We start from the raw sequence: 22,568 nt of genomic DNA, 5'->3' as shown, positions 1-22,568 counted from the left end.
TCCGGTTCACAGTTTGGACAAATGGGGGAATTGCCCATGTGATCTCCCAGGGAGAGCAAACATGGGAAAAATATCAAAAAAAATACCGCCGGGATGACGCACAGGTGACCCGGGAAGAAAAAGGCAAAAACAGCCCAAAATATGAAAAATGCCAAAAATGGTCAAAATTCCCTCCCGGGAATGAGTTCTAAGTACCTGGGTGGAATCAGTTCCAGGATTTTATTCATAAGAGAAATACAAAAATATGTGTCCGGGACAGCGCACCCTATGTGGACACGCGTGTCGGGATGAGCCCCTGACGCTCAGGTCATGGAGCGTCAGGGGCAATTATCAAATTTGTCATAATTGTGTACCATAAAAGGGACAAGCGGTAGAAAATGGATGGATGGACGTGTACCATAATAGCTCATTTTGTCTCGGACACATTTCTTGATAATTCAGTCTCTTAAAACATGGCGCACCTCATGGGTTATACTTGTATAGCGCTTTTCTACCTTTTTTTAAGGAACTCGAAGCGCTTTGACACCATTTCCACATTCACACATTCACACACTGATGGCGGGAGCTGCCATGCAAGGCCCTAACCACCACCCATCAGGAGCAAGGGTGAAGTGTCTTGCTCAAGGACACAACGGACGTGACTAGGATGGTAGAAGGTGGGGATTGAACCAGGAACCCTCAGATTGCTGGCACGGCCACTCTCCCAACTTCGCCACACCGTCCCACGTCATAACGAGGTGAAAGTGTTGTGGTCGACCAGGAAAATTAAAATAAAATCGAAAGAGGGTAAAAAATCACATATCAAAATGGGAGCATCTCCCATTTTTGACCGATGTGACATTTCGAAAGTCATTCCGGGGAGGGACTTTTGACCATTTTTGGCATTTTTCACATTTTGGGCTGTTTTTGCCTTTTTCTTCCCCGCTTCCCTGTGAGTCATTCCTGAGTGTATTTTTGACATTTTAGCTTTTCCCGGGACTTGCGATACTCAAACCCAAGTAGGTATTTTAGAAATTTTTTGGCATTTTTCACGTTTTGGGCTGCTTTTGCCTTTTTCTTCCCCGCTTCCCTGTGAGTTATTCCTGGGTTTATTTTTGACATTTTGGCTCTTCCCGGGACTTGCGGTACTCAAACCCGTGTAGTAATTTTGACAATTTTGGGCATTTTTCACATTTGGGGCTGTTTTTGCCTTTTTCTTCCCCGGTTTCCTGTGAGTAATTCCTGGGTGTATTTTTGACATTTTGGCTCTTCCTGGGACTTGCGGTACTCAAACCCGGGGAGGTATTTTTGACCATTTTTGGCCTTTTTTATATATTGGGCTGTTTTTTCCTTTTTCTTCCCCGCTTCCCTGAGTCATTCCTATTTTTGACAATGATTGGCATTTTTCACATTTTGGGCTGTTTTTGCCTTTATCTTCCCCGCTTCCCTGTGAGTCATTCCTGGGTGTATTTTTGGCATTTTGGCAAACCGACGAAAACGACACGACAGCCAGCGACACGAGAGAAAGCGAGGACGAATTCGGCGATCGCCTTCTAACCAACGATTGGTATGTGTTTGTTTGGCATTAAAGGAAACTAACAACTATGAACTAGGTTTACAGCATATGAAATACATTTGGCAACAACATGCACTTTGAGAGTGCAGACAGCCCAATTTTCATCAATTAATATATTCTGTAAACATACCCTCATCCGCGCTCTTTTCCTGAAAGCTGATCTGTCCAGTTTTGGAGTTGATGTCAGCAGGCCAGGGAAGCTAGGGTCGATAGCTCGCTCGTCTGCAGGAACACACTGCCGCCATTGCTTGCCGTGCTAGCGAGGTCCTTTGTCCCTGAATTGCTCACACACTCCGGCAGATTCAATGGGGGTCTGGCGGCAGATTTCTTTGACTTTATCGTTGGAAATGCATCTGCTTTGAGTGTCGCAGGATATCCACACAGTTTTCATCAATTAATATATTCTGTAGACATACCCTCATCCGCTCTCTTTTCCTGAAAGGTGATCTGTCCAGTCCAGTTGGAAATGCATCTGCTTTGAGTGTCGCAGGATATCCACACATTCTTGCCATCTCTGTCGTAGCATAGCTTTCGTCGGTAAAGTGTGCGGAACAAACGTCCAATTTCTTGCCACTTTCGCATCTTTGGGCCACTGGTGCAACTTGAATCCGTCCCTGTTCTTGTTGTTACACCCTCCGAAAACACACCGACGAGGCATGATGTCTCCAAGGTACGGAAAACAGTCGAAAAAACGGAAAATAACAGAGCTGTTTTGACTCGGTGTTTGAGAAAATGGCAGATTGCTTCCTGATGCTCCGAGAGCGAATATTAGAAAGGCGTTTAATTCGCCAAAATTCACCCATTTAAGAGTTCGGAAATCGGTTAAAAAAATATATGGTCTTTTTTCTGCAACATCAAGGTATATATTGACGCTTACATAGGTCTGGTGATAATGTTCCCCTTTAACTTGTTAACAAAAATGTCTCTTTCATAAATAAATAAATATAAATGAATGACGTAGATGCCCTCCACTTGGTCAATTGAAAAGTAGCTCGCTTGCAGAAAAAGTGTGGCCACGCCTGCTTCACACCCTGCGCCCCGTCCCACCCACTAGTTTAAATGTAGATAATGGGTTTCACTATACAAAGCGCTTTGATTTTCTCGGGAAAAAAGCGCTATCTAAATAGAAATCACTTCTTCTGTGTGAGGTGAAATGCAAATGAAATAGTCACATGATTAAATCTTCCATGTCCTATTGAAAGTAGGACCCTGCCTAAGTGCTTTAAAGTAGATAAAAATATCCCGGGATTACATTTTAGCAACAAGGATCAACTGCATAATATATGAACGTGTGTGTGGCATGATTTCACCTGCCATAAGTTCCATGTGAAAATGCACTTTCTGGAGACAATGACGATGAAGAAGCAGATAACGAGACTCAGTCAGTGGGTGAAGGTCCTCGGATTATTGATAACTGACTTTGCTTCAGCTCTCCATGGACCTCCTAGTACATACGACTGGAAAGATTGAAGATGGAAAAATACCCAGTTGAATTCTGAAAAAATGGCTGTGCTTGCATCCTCTGCAACGTACTGACCTGTATCAGACAAAATGAAAAATGCGATTGACTTAAAGTAACACGAACAGGAATCTTTAACAAATCAAAGTCAATGCAATATGAAGGTTTCATACACATTTACAAGGTCAAATTCAAGAACTTTAAGAGCATTTTCAACTTATTGCTGTACTGTACTTACATGGCATATTTACAAGCCATGGTCACATCGGTCACGTCAGACTAGCCCCATAAAAATTAAATGTAAAATATTGACTTTATCTTTTTTTTTCTTCTTGAGGTGGCGACTTGTCCATGGTGTACCCCGCCTTCCGCCAAACACAACTGGGGTAGGCTCCAGCACCCCCTGCGACCCGCAAGGGACAAGCGGTAAAAAAATTGATGGACGGATATTGACTTTTTTCTTTTTTTTAGGTGGCGACTTGTCCAGGGTGTACCCCGCCTTCCACCCAATGCAGCTGGGGTAGTCTCCAGCACCCCCTGCAACCCCTGAAAGGGACAAGCGGTAGAAAATTGATGGATGGATATTGACTTTTGTTTTTTAGGGGGCAACTTGTCTAGGGTGTACCCCGCCTTCCGCCCAAATGCAGCTGGCAAGTTTCGAATTCCAAACACATTAATGAAATCGAAGAATGGATTGTGATTCGTTTTCCATATTAAAAGTAGAAAAACAAGAAAGTAGAAGAACAAGGAACAATAAAACAAGGAAAGTAGGAATACAAGAAAGTTAAAAAAAAACAAGAAAGTTGAAAAACAAAAAGTAGAAAAAACAGGGTAGAAAACAGAGAAAAGGAAAAGTAGAAAACGAAAAACAAGAAAAAAGAGTTGAGAACAAGAAAAGCGAAAATAAATTAAAAAAAACTTTAAATCAGAAAAAAGAGAAAACAAGAACACAAGAAAATATAAAAATGAGGAAGTAGAAGAATGAAAAACGAGAGGAGAAAAACGAGAAGGGTCCGTACCTTCCGTTCAATTCTATTTCCAATTCTGAAACGCAAATCAGAAAACAAAATTAAAGGGGAACATTATCACAATTTCAGAAGGGTTAAAACCATTAAAAATCAGTTCCCAGTGGCTTATTTTATTTTTCGAAAAAAAAATTCAAAATTTTACCCATCACGCAATATCCCTAAAAAAAGCTTCAAAGTGCCTGATTTTAACCATCGTTATAAACACCCGTCCATTTTCCTGTGACGTCACACAGTGATGCCAATACAAACAAACATGGCGCATAGAACAGCAAGCTATAGCGACATTAGCTCGGATTCACTCGGATTTCAGCGGCTTAAGCGATTCAACAGATTACGCATGTATTGAAACGGATGGTTGTAGTGTGGAGGCAGGTAGCGAAAACGAAATTGAAGAAGAAACTGAAGCTATTGAGCCATATCGGTTTAAACCGTATGCAAGCGAAACCGACGAAAACGACACGACAGCCAGCGACACGGGAGAAAGCGAGGACGAATTCGGCGATCGCCTTCTAACCAACGATTGGTATGTGTTTGTTTGGCATTAAAGGAAACTAACAACTATGAACTAGGTTTACAGCATATGAAATACATTTGGCAACAACATGCACTTTGAGAGTGCAGACAGCCCAGTTTTCATCAATTAATATATTCTGTAGACATACCCTCATCCGCTCTCTTTTCCTGAAAGCTGATCTGTCCAGTCCAGTTGGAAATGCATCTGCTTTGAGTGTCGCAGGATATCCACACATTCTTGCCATCTCTGTCGTAGCATAGCTTTCGTCGGTAAAGTGTGCGGAACAAATATCCAATTTCTTGCCACTTTCGCATCTTTGGGCCACTGGTGCAACTTGAATCCGTCCCTGTTCGTGTTGTTACACCCTCCGACAACACATTGACGAGGCATGATGTCTCCAAGGTACGGAAAACAGTCGAAAAAACGGAAAACAACAGAGCTGATTTGACTCGGTGTTTGTAATGTGTTTGAGAAAATGGCGGATTGCTCCCGATGTGACGTCACGTTGCTCCGAGAGCGAATAATAGAAAGGCGTTTGATTCGCCAAAATTCACCCATTTAGAGTTCGGAAATCTGTTAAAAAAAATATATGGTCTTTTTTCTGCAACATCAAGGTATATATTGACGCTTACATAGGTCTGGTGATAATGTTCCCCTTTAAGGTTGTTTTTCCATTTTTATTATATATGGCAGATTTTGAGAAGGTGTGTCCTGGGGATAAGTTGATTGGCAACACTATATTGGCCCTAGTGTGTGAATGTGAGTGTGAATGTTCTCTGTCTATCTGTGTTGGCCCTGTGATAAGGTGGCGACTTGTCCAGGGTGTACCCCGCCTTCCGCCCGATTGTAGCTGAGATAGGCTCCAGTGCCCCCCGCGACCCCAAAGGGAATAAGCGGTAGAAAATGGATAGATGGATGGATGGCAGATTTTAAAACAAACAAAAAAGGGTTGATTGTCATTAAAATATAGCCATAAAATTAGATTTTGCGCTGTTTTCCTTTTATGAATTTGTATTTTTCCAGACAAACACAAAAATCCAATTTATGTTCATCCAAAATGCAAAAATGCGTTTTTCTGTGTGATGACAGATTGAACCGGAAGCAGTATTTTAGCTTTTCCTTCGCGTTTAGCATGTTTTTAGCATAACGCTAACATATTTGTTCAGCAGAAATCTTATTGTCGTTTTAAAACAAAGTCTCATTAAGTAGTTTTGTTTCAGAAATAAAAATAGAAAAAAATGGCCCAAAATTAGTTTTTTGATCTGCATTTGAGAATTGGAAATCGAATGACCAGAGGTACACAGACCGAATTGAATTGTGTCTTTTGGTAACAAAATTTAAAACAATTTAAAAACTATTTTAAATCAATTAAAAATGACATGAAATGGAATTTGGGGCATTTAATTACACTTAAACAGAAATGTGTTGTTGTTTTTTTACAATGTCGTTTTAGTAAAAAACAAAAAAATATTAATTTTTTTATTGTAAATTATTATATTGTTATGTTTTAAAAATGGGTAAAAAAAATGTTTAAAAATGTGTTCCAGGTCCGTGTTCATTTGATTTTGAATTCTCAAATGCAAATAAAAAACTCATTTTGGGCCATTTTTACCATTTTTATTTCTGAAACAAAACTATTTAATTAAACTTTTTTTAAATGACAACTGCTGAACGAAGATAATAGCGTTATGCCAAAAACAATGTAAATGTGAAGGAAAAGCTAAAATACTGCTTCCGGTTCAATTTGTCATGACACAGATAAACACGCATTTTTGCATTTTGGATGAACATTTTTTTCAATTTTTGTGTTTATCTGGAAAAATAAAAATCCATAAAAGGAAAACAGCACAATATCAAATTTTATGGCTATATTTTCATGAAAATCAACCCTTTTTTGTTTATTTTAAAATCTGCGATATATAATAAAAATCGAAAAACTGCCTTAATTTTGTTTTTTGATTTGCGTTTCAGAATTGGAACTAGAATGAACGGAAAGTACACAGACCGAGAAAGTAGAAAAACAAGAAAGTCGAAAAGTGGTAGCAAAAGGTCAAAACATGAAGAAAGAAAAAAAGTCATAACCTGCAGACACATGAAGATGAAAGTGAAATGTTTGCGTCATTTCAGGATCGTCAGCTGGTTGGAAGTGTGGTGATAAGACAAAGCTGCAGGGGAGAAATGGATTATGATAAATATTCCATAAAAACACACTCAGGCTAAACTTTCACACACGGATTAAATATCAACACAATGAAGACAATCAGCTGTGTCGTCAACATGCACTCTCACAAGTGTCATCATTTCACACACACGCACGCAAGCACGCACGCACGCACACACGCACACACACACACACACACACACACTTAAAAGTAGTTGTGACAGTGTCTTCATCTTGCATCACTTTCTTGGACAGCAAACATGTAAATATCGATGTTATCAATACAAGTGGCAAGAAATATTGAAATATTGAATGAAGCAAAATACATTCTGAATCAAATATGAGATACCCTGTAGTACTCTGGTGTTAACATTGTTGAAGTATTCTGTAGAAATATGGGAAAAAATTATAAAAGTACACTTTATTCGATAACACTACTTCAAAAAGGTTCAAAGCTGGATAGAACAAACACATTCCTTTTTTTAATCAAATCTAAAATAACGAAATTCACAGATCTTGTACATTTTTAAATGATACAAATTAAGTATAAAGTAAGCAGTAATAATGTAATATACATTCATTCTGATTAATAAGAAGAAAAATAACATTTTAGGAATTAACTGAATCTAAAAGTTAAAAAAAACCTCTATACATAACATTAAAATCATTTAGTATTTATATTTACATTGTATATGGAATCAATTTCATAATGTAATGTACAAAAATGAGCCATTCTAAGGAACAGTACAAGCATATGGTGTTTTCAAAGTAAAACAAAGAAGGTGTTGAAACACATTGTTTGATATCAGATATTAAATGTGGGATACAAATACAATCACATGAGCTTTGCCTCTTCCAACTCCTTTTCAACATGATCACTTGTTTTTGTGCAATTATTTGTTGTGATGTACAGTACAGGCCAAAGGTTTGGACACACCTTCTCATTTCAATGTGTTTTCTTTATTTTCATGACTATTTACCTTGTAGATTGTCACTGAAGGCATCAAAACTATGACACCTGTAAGGTGAAATCCATTTCAGGGGACTACCTCTTGAAGCTCATCGAGAGAATGCGAAGCAGTAATCAGAGCAAAGAGTGGCTATTTTGAAGAAACTAGAATATAAAACATGTTTTCAGTTATTTCACCTTTTTTTGTTAACTACATAACTCCACATGTGCTCATTCATAGTTTTGATGCCTCCAGTGACAATCTACAATGTAAATAGTCATGAAAATAAAGAAAAATGAGAAGGTGTGTCCAAATGTTTGGCCTGTACTGTATATTTTTAAAAGATCCAAATAAATAAATTGAAATTGAAGTTTAGGTGTCGATACGTGATCAATTAATGTATTTATTCATGCTGATACAAAAGCACACACTAATTGTCTACGTGTTATTTTTAGCTTTTTAATATTAAATATATATAAAGCTCCATTTATTTAGTTTTTAGGTGAAAGTTCATTAATACCGTATTTTCCAGACCAGAAGGCACACTAAATTATAAGGCGCACTGCCGGCGAGCGGGTCTATTTTCATACAAAAGTCATATTATGATTTTTTTTTTTTTTATGTAAAACACTTCCTTGTGGTCTACAAAACAGGTAATGGTGGTTCTTTGGTCAAAATGTTTTGTTTTGTGGGCGGTCTTATTTACGTGGCTCACCTTTGATAGCGTCTTCTCCCCCTCATCTTTGTTGTAGCGGTGTAGCGTGCAAGGACGGGGGTGGAAGAAGTGTCAAAAGATGGAGCTAACTATTTTAATGACATTCAGACTTTACTTCAATCAACAATCAATTTACTTCAATCTTCTCATCCGTGGCTCACTAGTGCAACAACAACGCCGGAAATGTATCCCGTGAAAAAACGACCGTAACTCTCTAATATGGCACATATCCAAGCTGCACTCAGGCAGAAGACAAATTACACCCTGGACAAAGAATTAACTTAGTATTAGTTGGCTGTAGTGTATACTGTATGTATGTTTCAACATCTTGCAACATGTTGAAAACAGATGATTCAATTGTCTGAATGTTCTCACAGAGTTCTGTCCAGTGTTTGTCAATGCTGCACCAAGCAGTCTGCTGAGCCCTGCTCCTGGAATTCCTGAGGATCTGTATTTTTTTCTTACTGGGTGTCCATTTGTATTTTGGAAGGGCAGCGCATTTGACTTTAATGACAGGAATCATGACTTTTGTTTTGGCTTCCAACCAGTCCTGTGGTTTTGATTACTTTGTCCCAAAATTGGGCAAAGCGGTGTTCCTTCTCAAAGCTCTGAGTAAACGTCTTCATGAGAAGACAAAGAGAAGGATTTATTTGTATCTATGTGAGATTAAATTCCTTTCAACCTGATTCTGGAGAACACCAAATAAATCACAATACATTTATGTGGTTGCCTTTGTCACAGTCTCTGTCTGTGTCTATGTTTGTTTCTGTTTTGGGCGTAGGCTTGGCCCCAGCTCTCAGTCTGGCACGACTGATCCCAGCTCCCTAATCAACGCACCTGCCTGCCATCAACTCATCACCTGCAGCCTATATATGTTTGGACTTCATTCTGCGCGATCATCAGATCATTTACAGTTCTACACGCGGTAACACTTCTAGACAGTTTTTCCTAGAATTGTAGCATTTTTTATGATCTTGCTGATCTGCTGTTTTTGTGTTTTTTGCTCCTCGACTTACCCCTGTTTTCCTCTGCATTCAGTACTCTACCTACAGTGTGTGCTTGCCTCAGCCTGCTAGCCTTAGCCTGCTCTCCTGGACCACAAAAGCCAAGAACTACAAGCTCCCTCCTTTCCCTCTTGGTTTTTCAATAAAAACCCTTGGACTTAGATTCTGCCGGTCATCTCTGCATTTGAGTCCACCAGTTATACCAATCGTGACAACCTTGAGTTAAACACTGACAACTATTTACAGCTGAAATGAACCATAAAGACTCAACCTGACCTTCATGAATTAATCATTTTGACTTTCTGACTGTTGGACACTGTGGACAAAAGCCTGACTTTTTATGTAAAATCCAGTACACTTTGTATATATATCATATCGTTTTTGCATACTACTGCTTTGTATTTCATTTACTTACACTTTAGTAAAAAAATATTACCTAAAATTGTCTATTTACATGGTAGTTGTGTAGAAATATAAGGTGGAAACTCGATTTCCAAACTTTTCGGTTTACAAACCTTTAGAACGCGCCAAATATGCTGCTGTGTGCGAACCATTCATTCATTCCTTATGATGCTGCCATTTTCATGACATCACTGTGCAGTACAGTACACACAGGGCACGGCCATTTGAAGAGGCGGAGCATTCTGTTTACCGTCACCACTTCTCAGTGATTCAGCGTGTTCCTTTTCACGCCAGTCACCAAGCTTTGTCTACTGTATTTTGTTAAGTTAAAGTACCAATGATTGTCACACACACACACACTAGGTGTGGTGAAATTTGTCCTCTGCATTTGACCCATCCCCTTGTTCACCCCCTGGGAGGTGAGGGGAGCAGTGGGCAGCACCGGTGGCCGCGCCCGGGAATAATTTTTGGTGATTTAACCCCCAATACCAACCCTTGATGCCGAGTGCCAAGCAGGGAAGTAAAGGGTTCCATTTTTATAGTCTTTGGTATGACTCGAACTCACAACCTACCGATCTCAGGGCGGACACTCTAACCACTAGGCCACTGAGTAACATGGGTCCAAAAAGCCAACAAAACAGCCTGGAAAGAAGGAAAGATTCACTGTGGACTTGAACTTAAAGAGGAGAGGGTACCCCGGAAGACAAAGACTCTTTTGTAACAGTAACACGCTGCCCCTCCTCTCCACCCCCTCCTCTCTCTGTCTTCACTCCTTTCTCCACATGTCTTTGCCTTGAATGAAAGCCTCCATCAGTCCCGTGTCAGTCTACATGTATGACAAACACTTATATTCTTGGTTATTGTAACGATATGTGTTTGAAATTATTGAAACCTTTATCCATCCATCTTCCTCCGCTTATCCGAGGTCGGGTCGCGGGGGAAGCAGCTTAAGCAGGGAAGCCCAGACTTCCCTCTCCCCAGCCACTTCGTCCAGCTCCTCCCGGGGGATCCCGAGGCGTTCCCAGGCCAGCCGGGAGAGATAGTCTTCCCAACGTGTCCTGGGTCTTCCCTGTGGCCTCCTACCGGTCGGACGTGCCCGAAACACCTCCCTAGGGAGGCGTTCGGGTGGCATCCTGACCAGATGCCCGAACCACCTCATCTGGCTCCTCTCCATGTGGAGGAGCAGCGGCTTTACTTTGAGCTCCTCCCGGATGACAGAGCTTCTCACCCTATCTCTAAGGGAGAGACCCGCCACCCGGCGGAGGAAACTCATTTCAGCCGCCTGTACCCGTGATCTTGTCCTTTCGGTCATAACCCAAAGCTCATGACCATAGGTGAGGATGGGAACGTAGATCGACCGGTAAATTGAGAGCTTTGCCTTCCGGCTCAGCTCCTTCTTCACCACAACGGATCGATACAGCGTCCGCATTACTGAAGACGCCGCACCGATCCGCCTGTCGATCTCACGATCCACTCTTCCCTCACTCGTGAACAAGACTCCGAGGTACTTGAACTCCTCCACTTGGGGCAAGATCTCCTCCCCAACCCGGAGATGGCACTCCACCCTTTTCCGGGCGAGAACCATGGACTCGGACTTGGAGGTGCTGATTCTCATCCCAGTCGCTTCACACTCAGCTGCGAACCGATCCAGTGAGAGCTGAAGATCCTGGCCAGATGAAGCCATCAGGACCAAATCATCTGCAAAAAGCAGAGACCTAATCCTGCAGCCACCAAACCGGATCCCCTCAACGCCTTGACTGCGCCTAGAAATTCTGTCCATAAAAGTTATGAACAGAATCGGTGACAAAGGGCAGCCTTGGCGGAGTCCAACCCTCACCGGAAACGTGTCCGACTTACTGCCGGCAATGCGAACCAAGCTCTGACACTGATCATACAGGGAGCGGACCGCCACAATCAGACAGTCCGAAACCCCATACTCTCTGAGCACTCCCCACAGGACTTCCCGAGGGACACGGTCGAATGCCTTCTCCAAGTCCACAAAGCACATGTAGACTGGTTGGGCAAACTCCCATGCACCCTCAAGGACCCTGCCGAGAGTATAGAGCTGGTCCACAGTTCCACGACCAGGACGAAAACCACACTGTTCCTCCTGAATCCGAGGTTCGACTATCCGGCGTAGCCTCCTCTCCAGTACACCTGAATAGACCTTACCGGGAAGGCTGAGGAGTGTGATCCCACGATAGTTAGAACACACCCTCCGGTTCCCCTTTTTAAAGAGAGGAACCACCACCCCGGTCTGCCAATCCAGAGGTACTGCCCCCGATGTCCACGCGATGCTGCAGAGTCTGAAACCTTTATCGTGTCCCAAAAATTAAAGAGTCGGCCATTTCTATGGCATTAATGAGATTGCAAAGAACTGTTGTTGATCCAATGTTGATGTGCTGAGTTTGACACCTGTGAACTAGAACATGGATGTGAAGATCCATCCATCCATCCATTTTATACCGCTTAGTCCCTTCGGGGTCGCGGGGGGGAGCTGGAGCCTATCTCAGCTACAATCGGGCAGAAGGCGTCGTACACCCAGGACAAGTCGCCACCTCATGTTAAAGATAATCTAGGGCAGGGGTGTCAAACTCACTTTAGATCGGGGGCCACATGGAGAAAAATCTACTCCCAAATGGGCTGGACTGGTAAAATCACGGCACGGCGGCGAACAGCACGGCGGCAAACAGCACGGCGGAGAACAGCGCGGTGGCGGTCAACTAGGTGACTGTCGACATCAACACCCCGGTCTGCAGTAGAGACGGCGTAGTGGGGTCCACGTGGCCTCGCCCCGGTCCCTGAAGGTCGAGGACGCGGTGTCTGGACCCGCGGCCTACACAGGATTTAGGGGCTCCTTCATCCTACCCTGGTCTTTGTTTTCAACCGGACCAAAGCCCGCGAAAATGAAATCAACAACCTGCCCCCCCCTCCAACTCCGCCCTTCACCAAAGCTCGCAAAAAAAAATCCCACCCCCACCCCCGCCCTGCCGACCTGCTCCCCCCCACCCCCCTCTCCAACCCCAACTTCAATAACAACCAACAACTTTTCTGGACAGTACCACTACACAGCGGACTCTGATGCTCTTTTTGGTTCCAGTGGACTACACATCATCCACCTTAATGTGAACAGCCTCTCTGGAACCAAACTCGACCAAATCAGAGAAATATTCCCCAACGCGAATGTAAAAATCCTATGTTTCTCTGAAACCAAATTTGATCAAAGTGTTTCTGACTCAGAGATAGAGATAGAAAACTTTTCGGTTATCAGAAAGGACAGAAATAAACATGGTGGGGGTGTTTGTATGTATATTCACCTGGATATAAAATACATAAGTCGCACTGATCTCAACCACAGTGACCTTGAATCTGTGTGGGCGGAAATCAAATTTAAAAACGCTAAGGGACTGATAGGGACTGTTTACAGACCCCCTAATCAGAATGATTTCTATGGAGCTAGTTAGTTAGTCAGATTACTTCTAGACCTCCACCCCAGATCACACCTCACTCCTACCGAAAAAGTGGTTTGGCTCAGGGTGGTGGACAGAGTAAAACAACTTGCACTGAGCCTTGTCTATAAAATCCGCTACACCTCCCTGATACCGAAGTACATGTCAAACTACTTCCTAAACGTAAATGACCGCCATAACCACAACACCAGGGGGAGCACCACTAACCACGTTAAACCCAGATTCCGATCTAACAAAGATCTTAACTCATTCTCTTTCTATGCCACATCAATGTGGAATGCGCTCCCAACAGGTATAAAAGAAAGGGCATCTCTATCCTCCTTCAAAACCGCACTAAAAGTACACCTCCAGGCAACTTCAACCCTAAACTAACACCCTCCCTGGATTGTTAATAATCAAATGTAAATAATCAAATGTAGATACTTTTTCTTATGCTTTCTGATCTCTCTCTCTCTCTCTCTCTCTCTATGTCCACTTCTTTCTGTACATATCCTACCAAGTCAGACCTACACTGTTTCAATGTACATTTCTCTGATGATGCAATTATAGATGACTGAAGTGATAATAAAAACCAAACCTACCCCCCACCCCACCGTCCCCCCTCCACATCCCACACCCCGGATTGTAAATAATGTAAATAATTCAATGCATATACTCTGATGATTTTCTTGTGTCGATGACTGACATGATGATAGTATATATCTGTATCATGATATATACTATCATGATGTATAATATATTAATATATACTATTAATATACTATATATATATATATATTTATATATATATATATATATATTAAGTCGGCTAAAACTTGTTTTAGTCGACTTAAACAAGTTGAAAAACTTATTCGGGTGTTACCATTTAGTGGTCAATTGTACGGAATATGTACTTCACTGTGCAATCTAGTAATAAAAGTCTCAATCAATCAATCAAAAAACGGTAACTTAAAAATAAAGACAACTTCAGATCGTTTTCTTTGAAATAAATATAGAACAAGCACATTCTGAAAATGTATAAATCATAATGTTGTTGGGGGTTTTTTACACTTACATGTTGCGGTTAATAGTATTGTATCTTTATTTATACTGCCTGAATAAATGATGTGATAATGTTCATCAGTCATTGGTGTTAATTTTCAATCTATCAAGATAAAAAAATGTTATCAAAATCAAATTACAGGATGTTATTTATGTAGTTTGCTCATTTTCCTCGACTGGTGCACTGGATTATTTTATTTTCTTTACATGTGTAGCATAATCTACAAAGATACAAATAATTCCTATTGCGACGTCTAGTGGACACATTTAGAACAGCAGTTTCTTTAATTTAAAAATTTCGGCACCTTTTTATACTTAGAAAACTCATCTCGTGGGCCGAATAATACCTATTTGCAGGCCTGATCCGGCCCGCGGGCCTTACGTTTACACCCCTGATCTAGGGTGAAGTAGAACACTGTAATGAAGATAGTAAAGGTGCGACTAAGATGGAGTAGAACATAAAGATGGTAAAGGTGCAATGAGAATGAAGTAGACCATGGCTGTCAAGATGTTGAAGACCAGCTCGGATGTAGTAGAACATGGATGTGAAGATTATACAGGTGTTACTAGGATGTAGTAGAACATGGATGTGAAGATTGTAAAGGTGTTATTAGGATGTAGTAGAACATGGATGTGAAGATTGTAAAGGTGTTACTAGGATGTAGTAGAACATGGATGTGAAGATTGTAAAGGTGTTACTAGGATGTAGTATATACGTACTTGCCAACCCTCCCGGATTTTCCGGGAGACTCCCGAAATTCAGCGCCTCCTCCGAAAACCTCCCGGGACAAAGTTTCTCCCGAAATTCAGGCGGACCTGAGTGAGCCTGTTTTCACGTCCGCTTTCCCACAATATAAACAGCGTGCCTGCCCAATCACGTTATAACTGTAAGCTTGATCGAGGGCGAGTTCTTGGTTTCTTATGTGGGTTTATTGTTAAGCAGTTTCATTAACGTCCTCCCAGCGTGGTAACAACACACAACAACAGCAGTCACGTTTTCGTCTACCGTAAAGCAGTTCGTCTGCCGTAAACAGCGATGTTGTGACACTCTTAAACAGGACAATACTGCCATGCATATGTGACAATAACATCTGACATCTAGGGGACGGCGTGGCGAAGTTGGTAGAGTGGCCGTGCCAGCAATCGGAGTGTTGCTGGTTACTGGGGTTCAATCCCCACCTTCTACCATCCTAGTCACGTCCGTTGTGTCCTTGGGCAAGACACTTCACCCCTTGCTCCTGATGGCTGCTGGTTAGCGCCCGCCATCAGTGTGTGAATGTGTGTGTGAATGGGTGAATGTGGTAATACTGTCAAAGCGCTTTGAGTACCTTGAAGGCAGAAAAGCGCTACACAAGTATAACCCATTTATCATTTATTTATTATCTAGGGCTTTTAGAGAGTGCAGTGCACAACTGCGCACACAACAAGGAGGCGAAGCAGAAGAACGAGGAAGATACAACCGTGGCGACGCTAACGACGAGTAAGATGAAGAAATACGCTTGTAAGTTCCAAGCCGCAGCTGCGATTGGATCTGGATAGCCCCCGGGAAGAAGAAGTAGTGGACTACCAAGTGCTTGGCACTGAAGATCTTCCTCAGGAAGCAAAAATTGACCGGTTATTTATTTATATATATATATATATATATATATATATATATATATATATATATATATATATATATATATATATATATATAATAAAATAAATTTATATATATATATATATATATATATATAATTCACTGAAAGTCAAGTATTATATATATATATATATATATATATATATATATATATATATATATATATATATATATGAAATACTTGACTTGGTGAATTCTAGCTGTAAATATACTCCTCCCCTCTTAGCCGCGCCCCCGACCCCCACCCCCCACCTCCCGAAATCGGAGGTCTCAAAGTTGGCAAGTATGATGTAGTATAACATGGATGTGAAGATGGTAAAGGTGTTACTAGGATGTAGTATAACATGGATGTGAAGATGGTGAAGGTGTTACTAGGATGTAGTAGAACATAGATGTGAATATTGCAAAGATGTAACTAGGATGTAGTATAACATAGATGTGAATATTGCAAAGATGTAACTAGGATGTAGTATAACATAGATGTGAATATTGCAAAGATGTAACTAGGATGTAGTATAACATAGATGTGAAGATTGTAAAGGTGTTACTGGGATGTAGTAGAATATAGATGTGAAGATTGTAAAAGTGTTACTAGGATGTAGTAGAACATAGATGTGAAGATTGTAAAGGTGTTACTAGGATGTAGTAGAACATAGATGTGAAGACTGTAAAGGTGTTACTAGGATGTAGTAGAACATAGATGTGAAGACTGTAAAGGTGTTACTTGGATAAAGTAGAACATGGATGGACTGCTGAAGATAGCAAAGGTGTGTCTGTGTGACCCCTGCAGGGAGCAGGCGGAGTGTACGTGTTTATCAGTGGGGGACCAGGAGGAACTGTCGGTGTAGATAACCCAAAAACTCTGTCCTCTCGCTGGGTGCAGGATCCGACTTGACGGCCTCCCTGGGCTCTGTCGTATTTCTGCATTACGTACTTCGTCTCCGCTATGCTTGTTTTCCATTTGTATGTCTCATCTTACCCACTTTCCTAGTGAGAGGCTTGGACTTAAAAGCATGTGTTTACAAAAAAATGTAATAAAAACAAATACAACAGTATTTGGTGCACAATATGTGTTGTATGTATTAATTATAATTGATGTGGATGTAAGCTACCCCTGATGTAGATAAACATTTGAAATTAAAATGAACGTTTTTCAATTAAAATCACAATTTTTAATTACATTTTAATCATGTAAGTTACCTTTCAGTAGCAATCAAACTGCTTTGATTGTTTTTCAAGGTCTGATCCCAGCTGACAGCATTCTCTTGTTTTATGTCCTGACTTTCTATGTTTAATACTTTGTGGCAGCAAACATATGATCAACTAATTACACAGTGTGTGTGTGTGTGTGTGTGTGTGTGTGTGTGTGTGTGTGTGTGTGTGTGTGTGTGTGTGTGTGTGTGTGTGTGTGTGTGTGTGTGTACTGCTCTCCTCCACCATGGCAGCCCTCGTGCACGCATACAGAAAAGGACAGGTTAGACTTTATTCATCCCACGATGGTGACATTACGGCTCAGGTTTAGCACAAAAACAATTATGTGAGACACACACGGATGAAGACTATTCATACTTTCCTAAAGATGTGACACACAAACACACACTGATGATATTTACCATGAAATAATTCCTTCCTGCATGATCATGTGTGGGTGTAGATGACAAATCTACAAATCTCTTTAATGTGCTAACCACATTAGAGAGATGCCGCCCCCTCGTGGTAATAATGTGTCTGTATCAGAGTCATGGAGGAATAGCTTATTTTTTTGTTTACCTTCTTTGTTTGTTTGTTTACCTTTTTATTGTGTGAATGCTCCAAAGCATTTTTCACCCGATTCAAACCGTTCCAATTTCAAACTGTTCAGCCTATTCGGGAATCGCGGGCTTTCCCTTGACAAATTCCAAAAATTCCCAGATTTCCCAGAATTCCACGTTTTCCGGGACATTTTTCCCATTCAAAATGAATTGGCCCTTTTTCAAACTTCCACCATTTCCACATTTTTCAACTGATTCAAACAATTCCACCTTCAACACATTCCACCATCCTGGAAATTTAAAACGACCTTTTTTCCAATTTAAAAAAAAATTCCAGGATTTTCCAGAATTCCTGGTTTTTCAAAGCCCTATTTCCACCCTTTATTCTGGCGGTTACTCCTCCCACATTTTTCAACGCATTTCAACCGTTCCACTGTAAAACATTCCTCTTAATCAGGACAAAAAACAAAGTAGTTTTTTAAATTGGAAAAATTCCTGGTTTTCTCAAAATTCCAGAATACCATTTCTCAATTCAACATGTTACTACCGTATTTTCCGCACTATAAGGTGCACCGGATTATTAGCCGCACCTTCAATGAATTACATATTTCATAACTTTGTCCACCAATAAGCCGCCCCGGATTATAAGCCGCGCCTACGCTGCGCTAAAGGGAATGTCAAAAAAACAGTCAGATAGTTCAGTCAAACTTTAATAATATATTGAAAACCAGCGTTCTAACAACTCTGTCCCAAAATGTACGCAAATGTGCAATCACAAACATAGTAAAATTCAAAATGGTGTAGAGCAATAGCAACATAATGTTGCTCGAACGTTAATGTCACAACACACAAAATAAACATAGCGCTCACCTTCTGAAGTTATTCTTCATTCGTAAATCCTTCGAATTCTTCGTCTTCGGTGTCCGAATTGAAAAGTTGCGCAAGCGTGGTATCCAAAATGGCCGGTTCCGTCTCGTCGAAGTCATCGGAGTCAGTGTCGCTGTTGTTCTGTGAATCCTGCCTTCCGGAAAGCTCGGACCACAGTTGTGACCGAAATATCTGCCCAGGCATTTACGATCCACTGGCAAATGTTGGCGTATGTCGTCCGGCGCTGTCTGCCCGTCTTAGTGAAGGTGTGTTCGCCTTCGGAGCTGTGTGAAAAAAGCCACCCGGCCTCTTCGCGTAAACTTCCCTTAACCACTCGCTCATCTTTTCTTCATCCATCCATCCCTTCGAGTTAGCTTTTATGATGACGCCGGCTGGAAAGGTCTCTTTTGGCAAGGTCTTCCTTTTGAATATCACCATGGGTGGAAGTTAGCATGGCAAGCTAGAACCACAGTGAAGGATGACTTCTCATTCCCTGTGGTGCGAATATTCACCGTACGTGCTCCCGTTCCACAGTGCGGTTCACAGGAATATCAGTTGCTGTGAAATACGGTAGTAATCCGTGTGCGGATGGAGAGATTGCGTCTTTTTATGAACCGGATCCTTGTCGCTTAGTAGGAGCCATTTTGTGGTCTTTACAGATGTAAACAGGAAATGAAACGTACGGTGATATCCGCGCGTTTTTTCTTCTTCTTCCGGGGGCGGGTGGTTGCTTACAGTAGAAGAAGAAGCGCTTCCTGTTCTATGGGGGCGGGTGCTTTCCTTGGCGGTTGCTTGCGTAGAAGAAGAAGCGCTTCCTGTTCTACCGGGAAAAAAGATGGCGGCTGTTTACCGAAGTTGCGAGATCGAAACTTTATGAAAATGAATCGTAATAAAGCGCACCGGGTTATAAGGCGCACTGTCAGCTTTTGAGAAAATTTGTGGTTTTTAGGTGCGCCTTATAGTGCGGAAAATACGGTACTTCTACATTTCTCAACAGATTTGAAAAGTTCCAACACCAACCATTTCAACTCATTCAGAACATTAAAGTTTTTCACCACTTTTTAAAAAATTCCCGCTTTTCTCAAAATTCCCAAATTTTTGGGAAATTCCTATTGAAATCAATGGGACATTCTTCAAAGTTCCCCAATTCCCACATTTTTCCTCCGATTCAAACCGTTCCACCTTCAAAATATTCAGCCTGTTTGGGAATTGTGTGCTCTACTTCAACAATTTTTTTTTTAATTCCAGGATTTCATATCAACTTCAGCGTTGGAGCATTCACACGCAATTCCTTTGGGAATAGCCTCATCTAGTTTATTATTGTTTTTTAAAATCATTGTTTGTTTAGCTTCTTTGTTTCCTATTTACTTTCTTCCTGTTTTGTTGTTTGTTTACCTTAACATTTTTTTTTAAACGTTTGTTTATTGGTTTCCAGATGTAAAGTGCCTGGACTTGTGATGAGTTTGTAGACAGCGATCACACTATTCTGAAAATGAAGTAAAAATCACATAAACTCCTTCTCTGACTCCTTGTACCGCTCTGCTTCCTCGGCATCGCAAGCAGCGAAGTCAAAGTTTAAACATATTTTTTAAATACACACTATTATCATATTCCTTATATTATATTTACACAGCAATAGATATTTGTTTATTAACTGACCGCTTCTATGTTAGCTACCTCTCTTTGTCTATAATGTATATTTTCTGCTGGATCTACTCTTTATTTTATGCTGCCCTTTTTTTGCTGTAGCTGTTACATATACTGGAATATTGTATATGGTAATTGGGATTTGTTATATATTATATATAAATATATAACATATCAGTATATATTATATACTGTATATCCATCCATCCATCCATTTTCTACCGCTTGTCCCTTTTTTGGGGTCCCGGGGGTGCTGGAGCGGAAGGCGGGGTACACCCTGGACAAGTCGCCACCTCATCGCAGGGCCAACACAGATAGACAGACAACATTCACACTCACATTCTGTAAATATTACATATATGCTATATTTTATGTTGCTACTATGGTACATTGTTAGTCTACTTTATACTTTTTGTTTTCGCCCTCTTTCTGTGCCCTTGTGTGCATTATCCTTTCCATCCTTTGCAACTAAAGTTAAAAGTTAAAGTTAAAGTACCAATGATTGTCACACACACACTAGGTGTGGCGAAATTATTCTGAGCTACTGTGTGAAACAATTTCCCTCGTTGATCATTAAAGTTTGTCTAAGTCTTAAGTCTATCATTTTACGGCATTGACTCAATATAAGATGCAAAAAGTAAACACTGCCGACTAGCGGGCAAAATAAAGAACTGCGTGGAGATCGAGTTACCGTATTTTCCGCACTATAAGGCGCACCTAAAAACCACAATTTTTCTCAAAAGCTGACAGTGCGCCTTATAACCCGGTGCGCTTTATTACGATTAATTTTCATAAAGTTTCGATCTCGCAACTTCGGTAAACAGCCGCCATCTTTTTTCCCGGTAGAACAGGAAGCGCTTCTTCTTCTACGCAAGCAACCGCCAAGGAAAGCGCCCGCCCCCATAGAACAGGAAGCGCTTCTTCTTCTACTGTAAGCAACCACCCGCCCCCGGAAGAAGAAGAAAAAACGCGCGGATATCACCGTACGTTTCATTTCCTGTTTACATCTGTAAAGACCACAAAATGGCTCCTACTAAGCGACAAGGATCCGGTTCATAAAAAGACGCAATCTCTCCATCCGCACACGGATTACTACCGTATTTCACAGCAACTGATATTCCTGTGAACCGCACTGTGGAACGGGAGCACGTACGGTGAATATTCGCACCACAGGGAATGAGAAGTCATCCTTCACTGTGGTTCTAGCTTGCCATGCTAACTTCCACCCATGGTGATATTCAAAAGGAAGACCTTGCCAAAAGAGACCTTTCCAGCTGGCGTCATCATAAAAGCTAACTCGAAGGGATGGATGGATGAAGAAAAGATGAGCGAGTGGTTAAGGGAAGTTTACGCGAAGAGGCCGGGTGGCTTTTTTCACACAGCTCCGAAGGCGAACACACCTTCACTAAGACGGGCAGACAGCGCCGGACGACATACGCCAACATTTGCCAGTGGATCGTAAATGCCTGGGCAGATATTTCGGTCACAACTGTGGTCCGAGCTTTCCGGAAGGCAGGATTCACAGAACTGCTGCACAACAACAGCGACACTGAATCCGATGACTTCGACGAGACGGAGCCGGCCATTTTTGGATCCCACGCTTGCGCAACTTTTCAATTCGGACACCGAAGACGAAGAATTCGAAGGATTTACGAATGAAGAATAACTTCAGAAGGTGAGCGCTATGTTTATTTTGTGTGTTGTGACATTAACGTTCGAGCAACATTATGTTGCTATTGCTCTACACCATTTTGAATTTTACTATGTTTGTGATTGCACATTTGCGTACATTTTGGGACAGAGTTGTTAGAACGCTGGTTTTCAATATATTATTAAAGTTTGACTGAACTATCTGACTGTTTTTTTGACATTCCCTTTAGCGCAGCGTAGGCGCGGCTTATAATCCGGGGCGGCTTATTGGTGGACAAAGTTATGAAATATGTAATTCATTGAAGGTGCGGCTAATAATCCGGTGCGCCTTATAGTGCGGAAAATACGGTAAATAAAAGCAAGACAACGTGCACATTTACAGTATTACACATACCTAAAAAGGAAGTAAAACTCACATAAACTCCTTCTTTGTGACTCCTTGTACCGCCCCGCTCCCTACACATAGAAAACATACTTTTTATACACATAGAAAACATACTTTTTACCAAAAGGACGCAGGCCGCGTAATGGTCACGTGACATGAAAGAGGACGGCTTCAAACAAATTGCGCCAACACTGTCACTCAAGCACAACGCTTGTAGCGCTCAAAATTGCTGTTAAAATAACACAAAAATATCTTAAGGGTACGTAAAAAGTAAACAATATACGGCAAGAATTACAAAAATAAACTGTTCGTTTTTGTTAGAAAACGCAG

At 41.2% G+C, this 22,568-nt stretch overlaps 3 long non-coding RNA genes across 3 annotated transcripts in view; 1 reads left to right on the top strand and 2 right to left on the bottom strand.

Annotated features, from left to right (window-relative positions):
• Window positions 1-9,574, top strand: part of LOC140679962 (uncharacterized) — a 17,413-nt gene extending 7,839 nt beyond the window's left edge. Inside the window, exons 2-3 of the long non-coding RNA XR_012051256.1 lie at window positions 9,164-9,307; window positions 9,421-9,574. This is a non-coding gene — a long non-coding RNA (uncharacterized lncRNA). The remainder of the gene's footprint in view (window positions 1-9,163; window positions 9,308-9,420) is intronic.
• On the bottom strand, window positions 2,326-22,568 carry LOC140679961 (uncharacterized). The gene is made up of 3 exons (XR_012051255.1): window positions 22,353-22,568; window positions 22,270-22,309; window positions 2,326-3,092 (listed from the first exon to the last, which is right to left on the bottom strand). It is a non-coding gene; the product is annotated as an uncharacterized lncRNA (long non-coding RNA).
• LOC140679963 (uncharacterized) lies at window positions 3,332-6,695 on the bottom strand. The gene is made up of 2 exons (XR_012051257.1): window positions 6,639-6,695; window positions 3,332-3,560 (listed from the first exon to the last, which is right to left on the bottom strand). It is a non-coding gene; the product is annotated as an uncharacterized lncRNA (long non-coding RNA).

Source organism: Nerophis lumbriciformis, linkage group LG27 (genome assembly GCF_033978685.3).
Source record: "Nerophis lumbriciformis linkage group LG27, RoL_Nlum_v2.1, whole genome shotgun sequence".
NCBI lineage: Eukaryota > Metazoa > Chordata > Actinopteri > Syngnathiformes > Syngnathidae > Nerophis > Nerophis lumbriciformis.
The sequence above is the reverse complement of the archived record's forward strand: the minus strand, read 5'-3'. Positions and strand labels throughout refer to the sequence as shown.